The 23,207-nt window shown below is 39.5% G+C and overlaps 1 long non-coding RNA gene across 1 annotated transcript; it reads left to right on the top strand.

Moving 5' to 3' along the window:
- The first annotated feature begins 24 nt into the window (after positions 1–24).
- On the top strand, positions 25–6,873 carry LOC141940962 (uncharacterized). Its single transcript, XR_012628170.1, has 2 exons — positions 25–555; positions 5,077–6,873. It is a non-coding gene; the product is annotated as an uncharacterized LOC141940962 (long non-coding RNA).
- The last annotated feature ends 16,334 nt before the right edge of the window (positions 6,874–23,207 follow it).

A 23,207-nucleotide genomic window follows, 5' to 3' on the forward strand; every position in this document is an offset into this window, starting at 1 on the left:
CGCTGCCTCAGCCCCTCCCCAGGGAGGCCCGGCCCGGAGCCGGGCTGCAGCTGACTCCGCTCCCCTTCGTCTTCTCCTCCTCCTCCCCGCGCGGAGGCTGGGAAAGGGGGGGGAAGAGAGATTAACCACTCGGACTTGTCTCTGGAGCCGAGCCAAAGACAGCAGTTGGATTACAGCCCCGGGAAGAAGAAGGGAGGAAAAAGGGGGGAGAGAAAAAATAATTAAAAAAAAAAAATCAGCTACTGTTTTCATGCAGAGAGCCAGCGCTCGGCTTTCCCGCCCTCCCTCCGCTGTCAGGGCACCGCACTCCCGGGCGCCCCATCCCCGCCTCGCCGAGCGCTCCCCCGGCTCCTCGCCGCCGCCGGTTTGAAATTCAATGACCTAACGCACAACACTGGTACTAAACGGTGAGAGCTTCGCTAGATGAGTCCGAATTGCTAAAATGCGAAGGGGGCAAGTCCGCCCTGAAATATAGCCCGTAAAAAGAAAATTCAAAGACGTTGTAGAGACTACACCTGCCTCCTGGCTGTCCGCCTGGCCATCTTCTTTGAAAAGGTGAGTTTAAAGTTACTTTTTAATTTATTTATTTTAATGTTGTGTAAAACACGCACAAAGAGAGAAACTGCTTAAATAAAGCCTGAATTCTTCATACATGTTCAGTGGTCCTTACTCTTCTGAGCCCTAACAAAACCCTTGGTTTCCTGTAAAACCTTTTTCCATACTTCACATTCAGTAAAGCTCTATTGCTTTGTTCTGTAACATAGTTTCTCCTTCTACTCATGCTAATACTGAGCACGTAGAATATGAGGAAATTTAGGAGGTTAGAATAGCTCATCGTTTTACCACGTCAAAACAAGTAATTACAGCAGTAATTCAGAAAAGCAGGAAGTTTCAGTGTTTGCCCTCATCTTACCTGTTCTCACTGGAATCCTTTAAAAAAAAAAAAAAAAAGGCAATAAAGCTCTGGCAGAGTCTGTTTCTGTACCATTAATTCAAAAGCCCAGAGCTCTTTCCCAACATGTACATTGACTATGCTTCAGACCAGTGCTGAATTTTAATATTAACACATTTATGAATTATTTTGGCCACATTTCAAACTGAAGGTTTGCATTTAATAAGTGGGACTATATTAGCTCCTCAACTAAAGGAAAAAAAAAACCCACCCCAAGTGTTTTAATGACAGCCATTCTTATGCATAACATTTATTCACATTGCAGAATTAGAGCATAGTTATCACCAAGGAGTAAGTCCTGCTGCACCCCTTCTTCCTTGCCAACCGTCACTGTCCTGTCAGGCAGGAAAGGCAGATCACAGAAGGCTGGAGTCCATGGTTAGTATTCTGGAATGGTGCTCTACAAAGTCACTCAACAGGGCAAACTGGGAAAGGGCAAGTAATTTCAGATGTGACCAGTAGCTCCGCTAAACCCAGCCCTCTGGTCATGACCTCCCACACTGCATGGCTGCTCCATGTCTGAATTCAGCATCCGACCGAGCACGTATCCTTGCCTCAGCACGCTACGCTCTGACCTTGTAGTAGGGACAAAAATTTGGCCTTCTTTTGTATGCCAATTTAAAAAAAAAAAAAAAAAAAGAGGCAGCAAAAACCTCTTTCATGGAACTACTGGGAGAGAAGCATTCGTAACTCTTTCCCATTGGGGGAATCAGGGACTGTTTTTTCTTTATGAGTAGATCTTTCAAAGATGATAATAAAACAAACTACTGGTTGATGCATTTAACTTGGGCCAAATTAAAACAAATGAAAATGCACACACATCCCCAAATGGGAAATATAAGAACAAAACCCCCAAACCACAGAGTATTCCAAGTTCCTTTAAGAAACTGTACAGTCTCTGCAAATATGTTTTAAAGGCCTTACATGATCTGTTCCATATGGAGTGTGTTTTTCCTCAGTGCTGTGACTAACAGGAAAAATCTTCAAGAGGAGAAGTCTCTTCCTCTCTCTTCATCCTTCTACCTCCCTTTCCCCAAAGGGCTGATCATAAGCCAGTCTGGTTTCTGTTTTCTTGTGCTAAAAATAGTGTTCCAGTGGACTGACCAAATACCTCCACTTTTATGTCCACTGACTGATAGAGTCCAATCATTGTTGCAGAAAGGATGATAGAGGTTTAAACCTACAGCTTTACAACACCGTGATACAGAACAGTGTGCCTGAAGAACCACCCCTTTTTGGAGCAATTACATACATGGACGAAGCGTGGGAACTCTTATCTCTGAAGGCAATCCAGGCGACTACTGGGAAAAGGGCATGAGCCACAAAGAGACTGCAGGCAGGCGAAACTTCTACCTGGGTATTGCCTGTGGACCAGGTGGCCTGTGTCAGAGGAGAGAGACCATGCATTGGGGGGGTTCCCAAACAGCTTCCTCAGTCACCCTCAGCAGCGCTCCTGGGCACAAGCAAGAGACAAGCCTCCACTCCCCCCACCTCCATCTTTTTCAGCACACACCTTTTTCTACTCACTCTCACAGCATCTCTCATATCCTCACACAATAGGGTCTCCACCTTCCCTTCACACATAAGGTGGGATCCTGCTCCATCCATCAGCTCTTCACCTCCGTCCCTCCTGCTGCTCCTGCAGTCAGGCACATGCACCACTGATGAGTGACTTGCCTTCATGTACCACTTGAAAGTGGTTTGCTTACTAGGGTTGGGGACCTGTAACCTAACATTATCTTCCCCTTTGGGATTTTCTTTTCTTCTAAGAAGTCTGCTTATATCAACCAGTCTATCAGTAGTTTTGCACATGTAACACACACAATCTCAAACGCCATAGCATTTCTTTACATCACCAGGACTGAATTGCACCAGTCATCGTGTTAACATTTTTCTCATTTTGGCTGTGACTCAGCAAAACTGTAAGCAACGCTTTTAAACATACAGAAATCTGTGTCACTTCAGTTTTGCTGACTGATGATGAATTTCAGCATTCGCTTGAAGAGAAGCACAAGTTTATCTGTTCTGAGTTAGAATTTGGGGGAAAAAAAATCTGTCCAAACAGTAGCAGAAAACTGCTTGTAAAGACATCACACACACACACTTAAAATACAAAAAGACGTGTCCCAGATTTGATTGTTTGGTGAGGGGAGGGGATCTGTAGAAGCAAGCAGCTGCATTCATGCCATGCACAAGGGTGTAAGGCAGGGAAAATGGAAGTAATCTTAACCTGGGCACTCCCCAGTCTGCCTAAATTAAAAAAAAAAAAAATCTGCAATGTGCTCCTTGCCTAGTGTCCAAATTAATTATTCCACCCATGATACAATTTAATTGGCAGGCACAGGTACACTCATTTGCTTTGCAAAGCAATATTGTTAAGTGTGGGGTTTTTTAGAGCTATACTTCTGTTTAATATTTTCATGTATACTAATGCCAAGGAGTACATAACCATTCCGGTAAATATATGTTCCAGTAAAATCATTAATATCAAATAACATGCTATCATACCTACTTTATGCCTGGGTCCTGTAGGTATTCAGTTAACTCCAAGTTGATGAGATACCCCTGTGAAAAAAATTGGAAGCATATTTAAGTCTTTACAGCAACAGCTGCTAAAACTTTTAATCACAGACTACAAAGTTCAAAATGTCTCTTACTCCCAATTTTACTACAAAGTTTAAGTGGAAGTACTTTAAATACAAGATGACTTTGCATGACACTTGCCTTGGGAAACAAATAGCGTACATAAAGAATGAAAGTAAGATGATGAAGTTTAGTGGTTACAAGTATGAAGGCTGTCAACATAAGAAAAGAACAAGATAGTGTACAGAAGGAACTGACTGAACTTAATCTTTCTAGGGAGAGGGTTTGATTCCTTCTTTGTCTGGGAATGCTTCTATGCAGAAGTAAACATCTTTGAGATCACTTGCTTTTCCACATAGAAACACTGCTTGGATCCTCCACAAATGCAACTTTATTTCGTAAAAAAAGCACGCAGACCAGCTGCAGTTTTCACAAAATAGACTCTGGTAAATTCAAAAGCTAGCATAATTATGTTGGCAGCTCAGGTCTCAAATTCCTTACAAGTCTTGGTCCTTAAGCACAACCTCCACTTCATTATGCTTTCTTAAGCATTGTGATAGATAATAGCCTTCTACATTTCCCATCCATACTCCTCCAGAAAGCTTTTCTGCTGGCTTATTCCTGAAAACATTTGCATATACACCCTTGCAAACAAAAAACATGTTTCCGTCTTACAAGGGCTTATCTTCTTCCCAATGAAATTTTCATTGGAGTATTTTAGATTATAAGGTTAGAACTGAGCAGTTAATTTCAACCTTGTGGACAAGGATGGTCTTCAGTCACCCTACTCTGGAATAAAGTCACCACTAGTTCTATATTCCTCATATCAAAGCCACCAGGTAAGGATGAACACTGCAACCCCTCCAGGATGCAGGATGCTTACCTATTTTTCTTTTGACAGGACATTCAAAAGCACTCAAAATAAAGCGGAAGCAGGATCCCAACTGTTCCCTCTTCAGTTGCTCACACAGCAGACAGGCTTACTGGGCACACAGGAGGTGCTTGTTCTCAAAATACAAGGATCTCTTTTTAGCTTCAATTGATTATTCAGAAAAAGAGCGTTAAGACATGTCACAAGGAGGCCTTTGGTTTGTGTGTCTGATTTAGGGGCTGCAAGATCATGCCATTTAAAAGGATTTTTCCTTGCTTCATGCTTTGTGGTGAGTCCACATGCACAAAAAAGAAGGATCAAATCTGAGGTCTTAAGAGCACAAGAGTACATTAGAGTCCTTTAAGCAGCAACTAAGTTACTTTTCAACACTGCTAATTCAGATTGCTCAGATGGCAGATGAGCTCATCTGATTAGAGGAATCCACTCCAACTTAAAGGAAACTCCTTCAAACATATAACTACTGGTTTCTTTGGTTTCTTCTGGATCATCTAGGTTATTAAAAGAACTTTTACTACTTATTCGAAAATCCTGTGGTTCTCTACTTTCAGTGGTGCCTTTTAAAGCACAATGCTCCATGATAATTAGACTAATTGTTTTAAACTACCATCTGAGTAATGAGTAATAACCGTGCTTTTTTTTTTTTTTTTAGACAATAAACTAAATTCAGCCCCTGGCTAACTGCTCCGAGATCACCAACCAGTCCCTGGACTACTTCTCTCAAGCATAACTTGCCCAAGATTCTCCCTTGTCTGGTTTGCTGCCGTCAAAGAGCAACAGCTCCAGAGCAGGCGGGTTGTAAGGGCAGTTCCCTGGGCATAGATCAGAGAGGATCCCGAGGGGCAGATTTGCAAGAGGGAGCTAAGAGGACTGTAATCTCCTTTGCTGTATCGCTGTCTAATGCAGCACGCATTCCCAATCACCTATCAGATAACTGCTGTGCCACTGTCCAGCTGTCCCAATCCTCATCAAAGCTGCATCCCGTGCCCTCCTAAGCTACTAGCACACCAAAAAGCTGCCTGAGGAAAGACTTGCCTATCTCTCAGTAAATTCTGAGAGTGGCAGAAGCCAATCAGGTCATGGGCAGCAGGCATAATTCATCACAGCCCTCAGGCAAGTTTAAATTACACTGAAAAACTTATGCTCAGTCGCTGCAGACTGGTCAGGGAAAGGTGGTATATCATATGCTATCAAGCCAGAACAAAGATTTAACAAAGCCGCTCTGGTTTCATTCTGCACATATCTACACGAGTGCAGACAAGGCAGTGGAAAAGGAAGTCCCAAAGCTTTATCAGGAGTTGTAACAATCAAGGCTTTTAACCCCCAACTGGGAACTTGCATTGACCTCGGTCAGTACTTATCCAGGAGGAGGATATAATTCCTAAAATGATCTGCCATTGATGAAAAGACAGAAAATCTCTTACAGTTTTTGCAGATCTTACTACCTGCAGTATGGATAGATGCTTTTGATAGTTCTTTAATAGTGCATATAGTAAACTAAAATTGAGAAGTACTTTAAACAGAACGGAAAAAAAATTCAGTACCTCAACCTCAGATAAGGGGAGTTGGGTGCAGAAGAGAGAGCTCAGTGAAATAATGAAATAAGGAAGAAAAATAGAAGAAAAAAGTGGAAAAAAAAGCAAAACAACAACAAAAAAGCCCTGAAGTGCTATGGTCAGTAGTTTATTATGATATGTGATGTTAATTCCTTTTGTTTAATGTAGAAGGTTAGCATAAAAGGCTAGTACAGGAAAAAAATCCAAAATTAAAACTAGAAACAACATCATTTAGGAAAGCGAGTTATTGCAGCATCTTGTAAATACTTGTTTATGTGACATGGCCTATATTGATTATTCTATCTCTGGTCACAAAACAATTATCTATATAAAAAAGTATGAAATTTGTATGTTAATGTAACAGAAAAAGTTCCTGATCATTCTGAGGCATAACTGAGTATCAGCTTTCAATGTTTTGAAAGAAGAATTTCACCAGTCAAGCAGCCAGCACACTGTATTATTATTGCAGATGCAAGAGTGACCAAATAAAGTCACATCAAAAATTGGAGTCTTTGGAAATAGCAGATCAGAGACTCCCAGAGTTTTCAGAGTGTCCCAGAGACAACAATACCCAACTTTCACTGAATACTGTTACTAGATTACTGTACTATCTCAAGATACGTCAGATGAAATCACCTTCAGAATATCTTTTTCCTAGTCAAACACAAAGAAACTGATGCAAGAAAGAGACAAAAGTCTGTTCCATTTCCTCAAGCCTTCAACTTTGTGATACATCTGGTCCAGAACAGTGTCCCACTACATCACTTTGACTAAACAAAAAGCCAACAAACACTTACATCTGTTAACTGCCTGTAAATCTAAGCAGCTGTGTTGTGAGTCATTTCAGGACTGGCTAATAATTGAATAAACAATTGTAATTGTGCTCCATGAAACTCCCATGTTTTCTTTCAGTCTTGGCATCTCCTTTCATGAAAGCTGTACAAGTTAGGGTGCAACCACACAAATTCAGTCAGCTATGACAATGTTTACCTAATACCTCTACTCTACCAACCATCATGAAGCACATCCTGGTTCTGGGCAATTAATAGTAATAATTTCCAAATATTCCAAATCCAATGATCGGAAACTTATTTACCGAGTGATATTTTTGAAGGCTGTCAGATAACAGTGCCATTTATTATTTATACTGCAATAATTATTATTTATGCTACAATAATGCTTACACAGTGACAAATGCACTGAATGCAGCACTTTTGGAAAATTAAAAGGTGATCACACCAGAGAATTTACAATCTAAGGGGCGTTGAGCATGTCCTGAACTTTTGAGTAAATGTAGCTTAAATTTCAACTGGAAAGGAGATCTTTTTTTTTTTTTCTAGATGAGTGGTCTTCCACCTGTGGTCTACTTTTAGGAGACCTTGAAAGCTAACTGATAAAAGGAGGTTTACTTTGGTAGACTTAGATTCACTTTACAGGGATCCACAAATTTGAAACAGATTGAAAATACTAATCGAGATGGATTTGTAAACTATGCCATGGAATTGCATTCTTGTTCAGTTATTTGATGGGATTATAACCACATGACTGTGTAAACAAGAGAAGACAGTCATCCTGGGAAGTGTACTGAGAGAGATGCTGAAAGGAGGCAATATCCCCAAGCCCCCCTGACTTCTGCTGCCTTCCAGTAAAAGACTCATCTGTGCAGACTGAACAGTTAGCAGCAGCTACTGGAAATAAGCTAAGAGAGATGGGCCTAGGAGCCAAAAGATCTCACCTTGGTTCTGCAAAGTGTTAGAAAGAATAAAACCAAGCTCTGGGGTCTGTAAAATTCCACAAATTTTACTAGTAGATAAAGTAATTCCTGTTAAACCTCATGAGGTTTATAGGAAAAGTTTGTTAAGTGAAGATTCTCTCCTGTTGAGCAGATAGCTTTGTTGCTATGGCTAATTCAGCCTATGGTATCTTTGCCAAGGCTATAAACAAAGTCTCAGGCTGTTTTATTGACACAAATACTGCTGGAAAAAGCTCTGACACCCCTCCAGCTGGCACATTTCTTTTCACCTACAAGACACTGCTATAGGTTGCACAAGACTTCTTAGTTTATCTAGTCAAAAAAAGCAGGAGTGCTTCTGCCTGGAGGCTATATTTGCTTTGATACTTAACAACTATCTGGTTTGCTATTCCTGGAGGAAGGTCCTCGCAGCTGTGCTTCCCAAAAGACAACCACATCAGTGTTGCATACTGCTGCACAGAGCTCCCCTTAAAAAGAGTGTATGTTAATAAGGTTAGGAGATATTCTGGTAGAGGAACAAGTCCAAAAGCGCAGAGACAGCCAGGGGCGAAACAGAGCGTCCCAGAGCTGACAGAATAAAGAAAAAAAGCTCAACAAGGCTGGCAAGTCTGTAAATTTGTTTTTTGCCTGTAAAGTGAAGGTCTGTTTTAACTACAACATGTTGTTATGGCCAACAGATATTACAATTATTTTTCTGACTCTTATGGACTGGTATGACATAAAACTGATTCACTGGAAAGCAATACCTATAGATGCGGCCACTATTATTTGCTTCTTTGTATAAAAACAAGTGAGTCACAGAGATCTTTCTTTGTCTACCACACAGCTGATGTGCATGGTAGACAAAGAAACACTTTTTCAGCATGTTTCTCAGAATGAGGTCCCTTTTGACAGTAGTAAACAAGCAAAGGAAGATCTTTATTTAAATCCACATTAGAAGCGGAACATTTGTTTTTTCTACCTTAATCTCTTGAACTATGTAAAGTAGTCCCTTTTTCTACTTTTTTAATTTTCATTAAAAAAACCCCACTTTTATGCTGCCTTTCTTTAAGCCCAGGACCGTGTGTTTTAACAGACTGAATCTATGGGTCTATTATATGCTTCCACAAAACAAATTAAGCCACATGCTTGTTAAAGTCAGTTGTTCCTGTCTCAGGGAAAATGATTTAACAACTGGGGAAAAAAAAAGAAGAGGATTGTCCCACAAAACTAAATATCTTGAGCAATCTCTCTCACTCTACAACCTACCCTTTTGACGCCTTTCTCATTTTTTAAATTCTTTGTGGGGATCTTGGACTGATCATGACTATTCTATCACTGCATTCACTGATGCTCCAGGCCAAACGTTTTTGCGCAGAAGCAGAACAGAATTTCAGAACCATGAAAACGGAATAAAAGTCCCCAGAAAGAAAGAGACCTCAGATTTTATCTTACATTACCCATCTTGTTTCTTTTGCATATTAGCAAACATATAGCACCACATTTTACAAAGATAAAACACCAAGTCTAGAAAACCCTGTGCTACAAGCAGGTTTTCCATGTAGAACACAATGCATGAAGGCAGACACTTAAGGATTATAGCAGGAAGGTACTGATGGAAGAGAAATCGCCTAAGAAAAGGGAGGAAAAAAACATCATTTCTGATCTGCCCCATATCTCTTTCTGGAAGGCTGGCCTTTCTACCTAAGAAGATACTCAAAGCAGAAAAAGTAGCACAAAAATATTATTCTCCAAAGGGCAATCAGAGAGAGAGTGCATATACACATCCTTCCTTTTGAGTAGACTTCCCTGAGTATTGCCTCAGCTGTCTGCTGAGCCCTTATGGAAGGACTTTCGTTTTTATTAAAACAAGTAATAAAAACCTTCCTCTTCATATTTTGGAGCCAGTAACTCTCCTCAGCGCCAGCAGTTTTCAAACCTCTCCCTGCTCCATACAGACTTTGCACTGAGCCCTGCTTTTGTTTCACGGCACTGAGTCACCTGGGCCACTGGGCATCATGCAGCACTGGAGATGCTGGTGTGCTGCATCCCGCCCATTTGCCACAGCATGACCTTCCAGGACTCAGCTCCATGCAGGTTATGTACCCACCTTGGCAGGGAACTTACAGATCTGGGACAGCTTAGGTAGTGCTGTTCTACCTAAAACCCATCAGTAATTAATGTGCAGTCACTCGTCAAGTCATTCTCTGCCTGAAGATGGTTCTCAGCAGCTCCAGGTTAAAGGGGGATATATACACATTGTAGATGCACTGCTTGTGTTTGCCATACTACTCTAGTGCTAAATTACAGGCATATATAGAATGAGATTAATCAGAAGAAAATTCGTATTCTTTCATTTGAAGAACGCTCTGGTTTTGGACAATGCTGCTAAAACAAGTAGCAAAAGGAAATTAAAATTAGCTCTGGCTATTTCTCTCAAGAAAAAAGGTTCCTTCCAAAATTCCAGTGAAAATTGGCTTTGACCTGGCAGATTTATGAGGCTTTGAAACTTTCAGTTGGAGCCTAAGCAATAGTTTGTTTTGTGTTTAAAATAATAATACTCCTTAACAGAGGCAAAGAGGGGCGGTGACACCACTATTTATGGCTTGTTGTCCCTCTCAGTTTCTGTACAGGGAATGCAGCTGGACTGGTTGCTAGTTTTACAATTACTGCACGCTTTTTGTATTAGCAATCCTCACGTATTGAAAAACCACAAAATTGTTCCTCCAGAACAGAGGATTAATTAAAATGAAGAGCTTTATGAAAATGATGTTTTCAGTTGCTGTTTCTTTTCTTCTTTAAGCCATTTATGTGCATTTGCTTCAAGTTTCCAAATTTTCCCCCCAAACCATGAATACTAGAAACTTTTAAGCCAAAGCTGAGATCTTCATACATTTTAAGATTCTGTCATCTGAGGCCAGATGAAAAGCACTAAATATCACAGTATTAGCAACAAACCGCCAGTCACCAGCATAGAAACTTAACAGAGGTCTTCTGTCTTCTCAAATGGCTTTCTACATGAAATGCTGGAAGCTTAGAAAGCTGAAAATACCACAAAAAGTTTGCACAACATTTTTGACAGATGAACATACAAATATTGTTTAAAATTTATTGTTGCCTTTCTTTTATGATTGCTCAAAGTTTGTTTAACTCTAACCTGAGGTTTTCTGAATGGGCTGAAAGTACTTCTTTCTGTACAACCTCCTAACAATTGGCTCAGTAATGTACTTTGCCTTTTCTAAGTGGAGATAGTGAATAAAATGGGATTTTTTTTTCTTATTGAAAAGGCAAATAGCATTGTTTCTACTTTTGTATAAGACTTCAAGAGCTGCAGAATCAATAGGCTGTTTCATATCCCATCATCAGCAGATACTGGGCCGAAAGCCAGTTTCTTCACGATGGCTTTGTTTAGCCTACAGTTTTGATTGTACTGTAATTCTAGTTAATTGATTGCTTGTTTGTTTGAGTTAGCACAATTGAAAATGGTAATGTAGACATCCAAGAAATATTTGGGGCAGAACAGTTCATTAATTAAAGTTACAGCATGTCTAAAACCAGACCAGGTTAGGTTGGATATAACCCCTCCCACCTGACACTCAGGAACTCCACATCTGCCTGAGGTCTGCTGCACTGATGGAAGAGAGCTCTAGTCAGGACCTAGGGTGTGGTACCTCAGTTTTTGATTACAGATGAAAGCAAACAGAATCCCCACAGAGAAAGCAAACCTTCCACCCAGTTCCCAGCACCAAAGGGAGACAGGATGATGCACTCACTAAAAAAGCAAAAGCAGATGCACTCAAGCACCTTACCCGCATTAGTGCAGATAGCTGAAGCAGCAAAGGTTACTGCAACTAAACCTTTCCTTTCACCTCTACTTTACATTTGAGTGTGAAAGAAGCTGTTGTTTTCTGCCATTTTACATGTAATGACCACAGCACAGTCATGGATGGTTCCTCAAGCAGGACACAACTGTGCAAAGCAGAACCATTCTTCTACCAACACAAACATCAAGAATATGAACAGACATGTACAATTATATTTATGCACCTGAATGAAGAAAGATGATAGTCATTCCGATATGAATGTAACAAGCTAAAATGCTAGAATTTTTAGCACTAGCCTATGAAACGTGGTGGATAAGAAAAAGCATAACTGATCTGGATACTCATTATGGTATTTTGGACCGATTTAATAAAAAAATTGAAAAAATGGTACTATTATTTAGGAAGCTCCTTTAAGAGGACTTGCAATTCAGGATCCCATGGTGTAATTGCAGTCCCACTGGTGGATGCTGTAACATAGATGGGATTTGGATGTGTTTTCTGTTCCATTGTCTGACTTTACCCCCGCATAGCATGGTTCACTATGTGACACAATGGGTTGAGTCTTCACTGCTGTTCAGCTTTCACCACCCATAGAAGAGATGTAATGATAGAAAATTGTAACTTTGAGTCTCATAGTGTAATGAGTTTGTAATAGGCAGGCTGGAATTTGAGCACTGGCCTCTTGACTCCTAGCTATGTGTTTTAACCCCCAAACCACCCTGTTTCCCACTGATGAGCTTGCACACTGTCTAATATTGCTGTTACAAGTCAACAAGTCATGAACTTCATGACAAAGGTTGCATCTGACTTCAGAAACCAGATAATACTATACATACCTCTTCTGGAGAGTGGATGTCAGGCTCGACTCTCTTATCTTTGGAATGGCTGACAGCAGCTCATGGCAAATGGTTTGGGAGAACTTACATTTCTTCTGTTTCCTCTTGTACACATCAGTAAAAAAACTTTAGTGTACTTATGATGGACTGAACTCAAACAGAGCTGGTCCCTGCCACCTAAACTCTACCCAGCACAGAGTGACATAAGCAGTTTTCAGAATGCAGAATGGTTAATGACAGCTTAGTGTGGGGATGCTGAGAGACTCAGACCCATGACAGATGCATGTGAAAAGGCTGGCGAACAGGGGCTGATCAGGTCTGAGAAAACAAATCCCATCACTGAAATCAGTGAAAGCTGCTGACAATTGTTTTTTGCACACAGAAGCTATTTCTAAACATGAAAAAACTTACTGCTACTAACCATGCTTCTCTGTTTCCTCTTCCTCTTGTCACAACCACCACTTTCCTGCCATGGTTAAAAAGGAAATCTGGAAGTAGGAAACAAGTCAAGAGGCAGCCCCACCTTTATGTACGGAGAATTCTATGTTCCATGGAAGTGTCATTCTTAAAATAAGGAGAGTGTTTCGAGTTTTAATCTTTTTTATTAATAAATTGAACTTTACCAGTCAGCCACTATATTGATCGATTTATTATATTTTATATATTTGACCTCCTTATCCTAGGAGATGAACATCCCAAAATCAGATGACAGATGTGGCCCCTGAGAGTTTATCTGACATGTGAGGACAGAGAACAAATGGTTAGAGGTGAGATTAAAGAAACAATTATGTCCTTTGAATGAACGGCCAAAGGTTTTAGACTATCTGTCCATTGCTTAACTGTCTTCTCATTTCTGTCACACAGGTTTCTCTCCTCGGAGTACAGCAAAAAAAAATAACAAGAGTAAAGAGTCAAAACCAATGCTGTAATAGCAGCAGATTGGCTAAATGAAGTTAACACTCCTATAACTCCCTCCCCTAGAAGCCTCAGCCCCAAACCACTCAAACCACTTGATACTCTCACATTTATTTTCTTTTTTCTTAATAGTCTAACGTTAGAAGGGATGCCTTGATTGGTGCAGTTTCCCTGTTAAATCAGACACTCCAAAATAAGGAAAACTTTAAGGAACAACAGCTCCATATCAGACACTATCCTTGCTAATCAAGTTAAAGAGACCGCTCCATATTTTTACAGTATAATGACAAAATTGCATGAGATTGACACTGCCCTAGAAAAAAGACCAGGCAGAAGACTAAGACAGCAGTAGTTTTTCCCCGCAGTGTGAGGTAAGGGACATGGTAAGTCTGACTCTTGATTCACAGTTCACGTGCCTTCAACAAGGGCTCAGTCTCATTTTCAGTCACTGAGGGGCCTTCAACTTTCTTGTTCCTGGCATATACCAGGAATTTCCCATGTATTTATGGAAGCCGCAATGAGCTTGTACTGAATACTCCAAGAAGAGCTTGTACTGTAAGTGGGACATAGAAAAAAAATCACCTTGCATGGGAGCCAGCACAGCATATCACTTGCAACAATGGTCAGTGGCCCAGCCAAGTGTATGCAGCATGGATGGGAAATCCCAGCCCTGAGACAGCAGCCTTCCTGACCATCCCTCACCCATGAGAGTCAATCTTCTGTTCCATTGCGCTTGGCAGTGCTTTGTCCTTCATCTTTAAATCACTTCAAGAAAAACAGATTAATAAAAACCATATGTTAAGCCTGTTTGAGAAACACTGTCTCCTTATTAGAAGATGCTACAGGGAGGGACCTACAGGCTATACACTATGGAAATCATTATCATCCCTTTGAAGCTTCAGTTGATAGTGTTTCTGTTACATAAGTGAAAGAAGAATTGTCTATGTTGAAAAAATACAGAACTTAACAGCAGAGTACAGTAGTTTTTCTCAGAAACATTTACAGAAGTGGGTTTAATTTAGTTAATTCCATTCAATTTTGTGTATAAGCAAGGGATGAAAATAAGAAGTACAAAATTATTCTGAAAGAAAACATGCATAGTCTTCATAATATGTAAGTCATTCTTATTAAATAGACAGTGGTTAAAACACCATATATCAAGATGGGTGGAGTTTTCCTAGTGGAGGCTCTGAAATTGTTTCCTCCTAACAAAACTTCAGAATTCTTTTGTCAGCACATATGATTTCCTGTGTTCTTTGCTGTATTCCAAAAGCTAAATACGCATCCTATTGTAACAAAACTCCTGGTTTACCAAGAAAAACAAACAAGCAAACAGATCTGCATGGTGTCAGTACTGCAGGCAGCTTTTTGTATTTGTTGGAAGATCTCATTGGGATCTTTGTAATTATTTGTAGGCATGCTCAAACATTTTCAACAGAGATTGTAATGAAAAATATCTAAGACCTTTCCTCTTGTAGCTGCAAGATTGAAATCCCCAGTAGTAAACTTAAAACTGACCATTAGTTCAACTTTGTCACATGGTATGCAGCTATGCAAACCCAAGCCTGTTGATAAAGTGAAGATTAGCATCCTAGAATACCACAATAGACTGCTCCCTCTCTATGGAAGATAGTTGTTGCTCCATCAGTGAAATATGTTTACTACTCTGTGTCACTGTTAATAGGGATACATTGGGGACAGAATATGTGAAGTAAAATCTCTAGTAAAACAGTAAGTGGACAGACTGTCAGAATTAAGACAGAAATTGGGCAAGCCTAGAGTTTTAGAAGCTTCTAGGCTCCAGTTCCACAAGACATAATCTGAGGCTATTTAATAGTTTATTAAGATGTGGTTCCATTGGCAACCAAGCAAACCTAGTGTCCTACGGTGTTCAACAAAGATGAAGTCTCACCCTGCCCTGGCCCCTCTTCTCCCCTGCCCTGTTCCCACACTACTCACTTGTCATCTGACCCATCTGAATGCTGCCCTAACCTAGCAGAAAACTTCCCAGCTCTTCTGTTGAGTAATTTCCTACTGGGCTAGTGGATTACCCTCCTTCAGCATGGAAATGAATCAATAGGAGGGGACAGGGTGGCATGTCCATGGGCAAGGGCAAGACTTCCATCTTGGCAACTGTGAGCCATTAGATTGCGCAGCTGCCCAAGGAACCACTGCTCAGTAAGTAACATCATGACAAGAGTCAGAGTGAGGTCTCCTAGAGTCACTCACCTCAGCTGCTAAAAAGAACACTTGCTGCTGACTTCAGCTAACAGTCCGATCTTGCTAATTCCATGAAATTACAAAGCGGGTAGAGATGTCCTGCAGGCAAGTATAGGAAATCCATGTGTTATTTGGTTTGCAGCAGGGAATCTGACTAGCAGACATCCAAGAGAGGAGGAGGACTACATTGTGCTAGACTACAAATACCTAACAAAAATTGTCTTCTGCAAATAAATTACAGTTGAGCAAACTGAATAAGATCATGAGAAGTAAAAAATAACCATGTCTATACTACAGTTTGACAGCAATATCAGAACTCAAATCCAGGTCCCTAGAGGCCCTCCTGGCATATTGTCCACTAGCTCTCTCCTGTTTTCCCAACACCCTGGACCTAGTAAGAGTTCCAGTAGCTTATATTGTAGTGTCTGTAATTCTTACCAGTCAAAAGTCAAATCTGTCAAGGCTGTGGAAGAACCCATTCGAGTGAACTGAAAATGCACACTGGACATTGGTCTTAAGAAAAAGGTTTGGTTCAATGACAAATTTGATTCCAGCAATATAGGGTTATCCCATAAGCGTCAATTTCTAGAAGACCTCTGGTGTTTGCCATTTCACTTGTTTATGTTTTGTTACAGATTTGTGCAGGACTGAATGGACAATGGTTGTCTGCTACTGAATTAAAACTGTGGAGAACATGCTTCAACAGAGCAAGGCTACTCTAGAAGGCAATTAATCTCTTAATTCTGTCTAAATAGCACAGACAGTAGTTAGTGTCAACTTAGGTGTTTATTGACCTGTATATCTACTCTGCTAGAGCAGACTGTATTCTACTGAAGCCTTTTGAACTCCTACTCATGTTTTTGGTTTTCAGACCACACAAATATCCCAGAATAAGGAGAACCTCCAACACATTTTAATTTATGAAACATGTGCAGCCCATATGAGAAGTGTATCCCAGAGGAATGAAAAATTATAGTATGCACAATGTGTGTATAAGGAGCAACTGGTGTTGAGGGTTATTAAATTTTGGCACTGATTAATTTCAACCCACAGTGTGCGCTAATTAATCCACACAGTGCTCCTGTAAAAGAAATGCAGAAAGGTCTGAGATTGAGGTTTGTCGATGGATGAAAATTTACATATAACAGGATAGGGAGACAATTTTAAATGGATAGCTGCTTCAGATTGCCTCTATGAGTGGATATGCCTATTCTGGAGCAAGTGTGACTTCTTCTAGCTTGCTTAGTCCAAATGCAAAGCAGCTTGAATTCATTTAGAAAGAGAGAGGAAAAAACCCCACTTCTATTCCGGATAAAACCATCCAAACTCCCAAACCAGTTACTCATTAGATCAATAGACAGGCCTCAAAACCTATTATTTTATGTCCTGGAGTTCTTCAGTTCTTGCATATTTTTCACATTTGACAAGTGTGTTGGTATAATTCTGATGACACTTGCTCCAAAAGGATCCAGTAGAAGTAGGGAGTATGCCAAAGGGGGACAAGGATGACTGCAAGTATGGCTCAGCATCTGCCCATGGAAAGGCTAAGGCAGGCTAGCTTTCTTCAGCTCCGGATGACTTGTGTGTGTGGGGAGAGGAGGTTTATAAAATCATAACTAGGACAGGAAGATGAATAAGGAACAATTGGTCATTATTTCTCACCATATAAACAAATTAATTTATCCAATGGCAGGTTTAAAAACAGATAAAAACAAAGGGAATACTTTTCCACACAAGAAATTGAGCTGTATGACTCACTGCTAAATTAAGTTTGGATGCAAAAAGTATTAAACAGGTTCAAAATGGGATTAGGCAAGTCAATGGCAGAAAGGTCTATTGAGGATAACTAAACAATGGCCCTAATGTAATATCAAGGGGAGGAAATGCCTGCAGCACTGATCGCTAGAAGAAAGGAAAGAGGAACGGGTCATTGCTCTGTTTCTTAAGCTCCTTCCCTAAGCTGTTGGTACTGGCCACTGTCCGAGACAGGTCAACGGGATGGTCAACCAGTGCGGGACTTCTTAAGCTGATGTTTTTGTGAGTTTCCAGTGACTGCATTTTGCTTAAATGAATTTCAACATTACATTCAAAAACAGTAATGGTAACGTATTACACAGAGAGTGCAGAGCACCAGAACTGGTTTTGGATCTTGTTGTGGATCCAACCCTTTTGGGTTTCTTCTTTTTAGTAGCAAGTATGATGACCTGGGTCATGTGATTGCTACATATTTTCTATGTAAGAAGCTCTGCAGCTGTGTGGGGGCGATGGTGAGCACTATCACTATGAAATGAGAAGGTATAAATAAGTCCATTCCTTCCACACCCTATATTTACTGGACTCAAAAAAATCTCTTGCTATAACAACTCAGATGAGTGAATGATTTCTTTATGAGGGTCTTGACATTTTGGTCACATCTGACTAATTGAATGTTATGGTCACGGTTCCAGAGGCTGTATATTGAGAATGAATTTGCCTTGTAATCTTCTGGCTCTAAAACTTGATTGAAATACACAACGAAGTCTTTATGGTCATTCTGTGCTCTGCCAATTCTAGTTACCCAAAACAGAATTACAAAAAACTCCTCTTGCTTCTCTGTTTATTTCCACATTTCACTGTGCTTTTTTCACTAGATAACACATTTTGCAGATTAAAACTCCAACCTATTTTTGGTTCCAGTGCTATTAATGTAGGTATTAAAAAGAGGTTTTCAGTTAAGGATGGATAAATTAATTTTGACCTCACCAAAAAAAAAAAAAAAAAAGATGGGATCAAAAGTTCAGTTTGATCTTTTTATGGTATCCTTTATGTTTCCTAATGAAAGAAGAACCAATGAAAAGTAGATTGCAGTGAAAAATAGAAAAGAATTCAGAAGAGAGAATATATAAGGAGGAAATGAACACTAAGTCACCCACATACACTGGGCCAGTTTCTGTGGGATGGTGGAGAGTCTGCCATCCCTACTATAGAACACAAGGTTCAATCTACAAAAACTCCAAAAACTCAAACAACATGGTCTGGGGAAAATCATGAATTTAAATTGCAGGAAAATTGTAAATTTATACTAATAATGTCAATAAAAAGGAGAACAATAAGGTGTGAAGTAGACCATGCTTTTTGCCAAAACCCAAGATTTAAAAAGAAAAAAAAAAAAATCTAGCTTTATATAAAGGATCCAACTGATAGATGGTTTCTATATCTATTTTTATATTAAAAACAAATTTGATTTTGAAAAAAGTTGTGAAGGGATTAAAAGTACACCTACTAAAGGGACATCTTAACCTAAGAAAAACTGCAAGTAAGAACAAAAATATAGTGCATAGAACAATAAATTATCAGTTAGCATTTTAATTACATAGTATTTTACAAACATTATGTCATTTAGGTGTTTTTTTCATGCTATACGTATTATATATCCTCCAGCATTCAAATTGTTTTAGAAATTAAAATGCCAGCACAAAACCAGATTCCATTGAACCTGTCTACATAAAGCACCTCTACTGAAATCCAAAGACATTCAACAGAGGGATGGTATGAGTAGTATCTAACATAGTCCACTAATCACTTACGGAGTTTTCAGCAATACAAATTATATTAGAATCTTAGCTGTAGTAAAACATGTTTAAGGAAACAAAACTATTCATTAGAATCTTGTCAAAAAAAGAAGATGCGAAGAAAGCTGAGGAATTCTGTGTTACCCTGAAATAATCACCCTGCGCTACTATTCAGTTCAAATACTACACGAGCAATCTATGAATAACTTCTAAAAATAAGAAAGAATATTTTTTTTTTTAATTCTGTGGACAGCAGAGACAAAGAAATACTTTATTCCAGAAAATGCTAAAGGCTTGTTAAAAATAACAAGAGAGTTACAGCGACAAAAGTAGCAGAGGAGGAAGCGAAGGTTCTTGGTTTTCTCAGAAAGCGAGGCTTCTATAATCACTTCCCACTCCCAGACATTTTGGGGACTATAGAAATATTTCAGTCAAAATGAGCATAGGCTAAAAGTCTCAAAGATAATTATAAACCCACAAACTTTATTAAATTAAGAGGTTGGGTAGAGATATGATACCAAATAAATGCTTTCACATGGTAAAGGCACATAGAGGAATAAGCTGTTCTAGATTCCCATTCCAGGTCTCCCATTCAACACTCACTTGGCTGCAAACTAGCCAGGGAATATCACAGGAGCATGCTACTGCACATTAACTTCTTTCCCCCCATTGACTTGAGGACGCAAACCCTCCTTCCAGATACTGAATACCCCAGTCCAGTTCCCTCCTCTGCTTGAGACAACTTGAAGATGTATTTCTAACTTTCAAGAAAAGGCTCAGACCACAGATGTATCTGGCACAGTTATCTCCATTTTCAGTCTATACTCTATCCAAAGTAGGAAGCGCAACTGGAACCTGGCAATCCCACCTCTCAGGGGAGTGGGCCAAGGCCGAGGTCCCTCCCACTCAGGTGCGGATGGGGCAGTTCCAGCAGGCAGGACCCAAGAATCTGCTACAGCTGGGGAAGGGACTCTCATCTCTGAAACATTAGGAAGGGATGGCATCTCTGAGGAGGTGGGACTCAAACCCCTTCAGTAGGAGGAGAAACATGAACTCGCATCCCAGGACAGTATTCCAGCAGATGAGCTGTTAGATAAACAGGCAATCCTGGTGACAGACTTCTTAAATCCAGACTTCCTATTTCTCTCCTCTTTCTCTCTGCTCTCTTCTACCATTTCCTAAATAAAATATTCCAGCAGTGAAGAACTTATTCTATGTTGAACATAGGAACTTTCCTTCATCTTTCCCTCATGGTCTGTACCACACAGTGCAATCTAAAATGACTCTGCTGGAGTTTTTGTGTCTGCTAGACACAATAATGAACACATTTACATACAAAGCTGTATGAACAACAGTGGTCTGAGAAACACACTACTGCAGCTAGAGATGCCAAAAATCTCTTTTCCCCCATTGTTTCTTCAATCAAGAAATACAGAGAAGACAAAAAGAAACAGCATTCATTTTTGGTTTTGACTGTTTTACACACACCCATGTATCTCAGCAGGATTTCTGGAAATAATGCAAAGCCTCTCCAGCACTTAAGATGGAGACCCTCCAAATACAACAGAAGATGTCTACAGCCAGTAAGCAGGAAAATTTGCATTAAAATGGAAACTAATTTATCTCACCATAAAGAAAACTTTTGTAGCTGGCAAGCAGTATGAGCATGAATTTGCATACACTTCTTTGCAAATAGTACTACCAGCACTGTCAGATGCATTCTGCTGCTACTGTGAAAAAAAGCAGACGCATTTATCTCAACTGTTATTTATTGTTCAGTGAATGGGGTGTTTTAGGACATACCTCAACAGAAGAGACCTATCTTATCCAGTTTCTTTTAAGCATAAGCATGTGTAAGATATTATAAGAAAAAACTTTTTTGTCAATGTTTTTCCATTTGCTCATCAGCTTCTTGATTTTGTCTGTGGAATGGCAAAACAAAGCCATGCTATGTTCTCAGCAGGGCTATTTTCTTAGTGGAACAAGTTTCAGAGTAGTGACTTGGTACTCTTCCACTATTAAAAACATAAAAATAAAAAAACTGATTCCTTGCCCTTCCTTCAAAGAGCTGGAAGACAGAATTGCCAGTGATATTCCCGGTATCTCTGCGAGCAAAAAAAAACAATAGCAGAAGCTTAGCGTACATAATAGAGGAAGGAAGAGACAATGAAAACAATGCTTGTGTTTATTTTATGCAGTGTATGCACTCAACTGTCACTGATTTCAATGCAAATGCCATTTTCCACAACATCTACAGTATGAGACTGACGGTGTAGGAGCCATACACTAAAGTGGGAAGCACAGTATAAAATTAGCCAGGCAGACAATCAGCAGTCTCCTTGGAAGGTACCACGATGTGGGATGGCAATGTACAGACCCCTTTTGCCCAATCTGCCTTATTAGGAGTTTTCCCATCTTCTCTTCTTCTCTCATTTTGCCTTTAAATTAATGAAATAGCAATAGGAAAGCAATAGGCCCCCTAGCTACAGTAAACACAGGTGGAAAAAACAGATTAAAAGTTCACTTCTTAAGATCTTTTATTCAGAGAAAATAAAAAGCTCATGCTGGGACTTGGTGTGGCATTTTGGAACACAGCTTGCTTTCCCAGCTTACTTGTCTGACCTCTGTACCAAATACCAAAAACTATCAATACAATATGCAGAAATGATGTCAGCCCTTTGATATGGAGGGTGAGGGATGGCTCATTTGGGATATTTGTTTTAATGATATCACAATCACACATTGTGTGGTTTGAATTAAACAGATGCTTTTGAGCTTAAAAAATTCTATTGATCTTTCAAAATACTCCTTTATTTTTGTCTGGCACTCCACTATGCTCCCTAGCATGATTGCCATTTCAATGACCTCACAGATGATGCAGTAAACACAAAGATATAAACATCTCAGTTTTATTTTAAAATTGAAACAAATATAACTCTCTTTGTCTCAAAAAGCAACCAAGAATTAAAAATCAGTTCCTGGTAACTGCAACGGAAAGCCAGAAGTGGCATGTGCAAAGTCACTATGAATCAAACTCATACGGAATCAGATCTGTCAATAAGAGTCATTTGCCTCACAAAAATTGCATCTCCAAAAAATGATTTCCCTGTTTGTGCCTCTGACTGTAATAAAAATGAATGAGATGCAAACAAGTGTCTGTAGTTTGCATATACTGAACTGAACAGCCACTGACTCAGTGCAAAAATCTACTTTCCATAGGCTTTAAAAGATGATGCTGGTGCTGTAGGATCCAGTATTATGTATCGTTAATGAGAGCTAGACATGAAAATAAAATCTGAATTACTACTGTATCTTAAAATATATTACTCTAAATGGTCATCTCAAAACTAAATTAAAATCTTCATTTTGATTTCAAGTTTTCACTACACTTACCTGTTTTATCATCCCTGTTTTCAAATTTGCAAAGATAAGACCTACACTAAAAGTAGATTTTTGGTTTGAAACTGACTGCAAAACCTCAAATATTTTCTATCTGAATTATTTCCTTTCTCTCTTCTTTCTCTCCAGGCCCCAACTGATTTTTTTCACATATCTCAAGTATCACAGACTGTTTTCCATGTACTGTGATAAAATGCAGCAGGAACAGGACCACAGCTGATGCTGAAACCAATGTTATAAACAACTCAAGAAAAAGAGCACTGCCAGAAGCATGAAGTGACTTGATCATTTTACGGTAACAGTCTTAGTGTTCTGCATAGTTGTGAGTCAGGAAGGAATGAGAGCCCTGTCATGTCCTGTTTTCCGTAACTGCCTTTCATGAAGATGAACTTGAATATAGCCTAGATATATTCTTAGGACTATGTATCTGTTAAGTTATCAATAAAGCAGGACATTAATAAAGATCTAAAAGTCTCAGATAGCATAGAAACATGAAAGGTGTTGCTAGAAATATATCAATCAAAGATACCAGTAGCCCCCAAAGTTTCCCAGCTTCCTTGATTTACTCTCAGAGCATCCTTGTTCTGAAAACTAGTAAAGAAAAAGATGAACGCAGATCAGTAGTACTTGTTGAATCAACACACAAAGAAATAAGAACTTAGCCTATTCCCACAATACAGAAGAAGCTGAAACAAACACTTTCCTTCTGCAGGCAGTCTCTTTGTGAAGGAAACTACAGGAAAATCCACT

The sequence above is a fragment of the Strix uralensis genome, chromosome 3 (genome assembly GCF_047716275.1).
Source record: "Strix uralensis isolate ZFMK-TIS-50842 chromosome 3, bStrUra1, whole genome shotgun sequence".
Lineage (NCBI taxonomy): Eukaryota > Metazoa > Chordata > Aves > Strigiformes > Strigidae > Strix > Strix uralensis.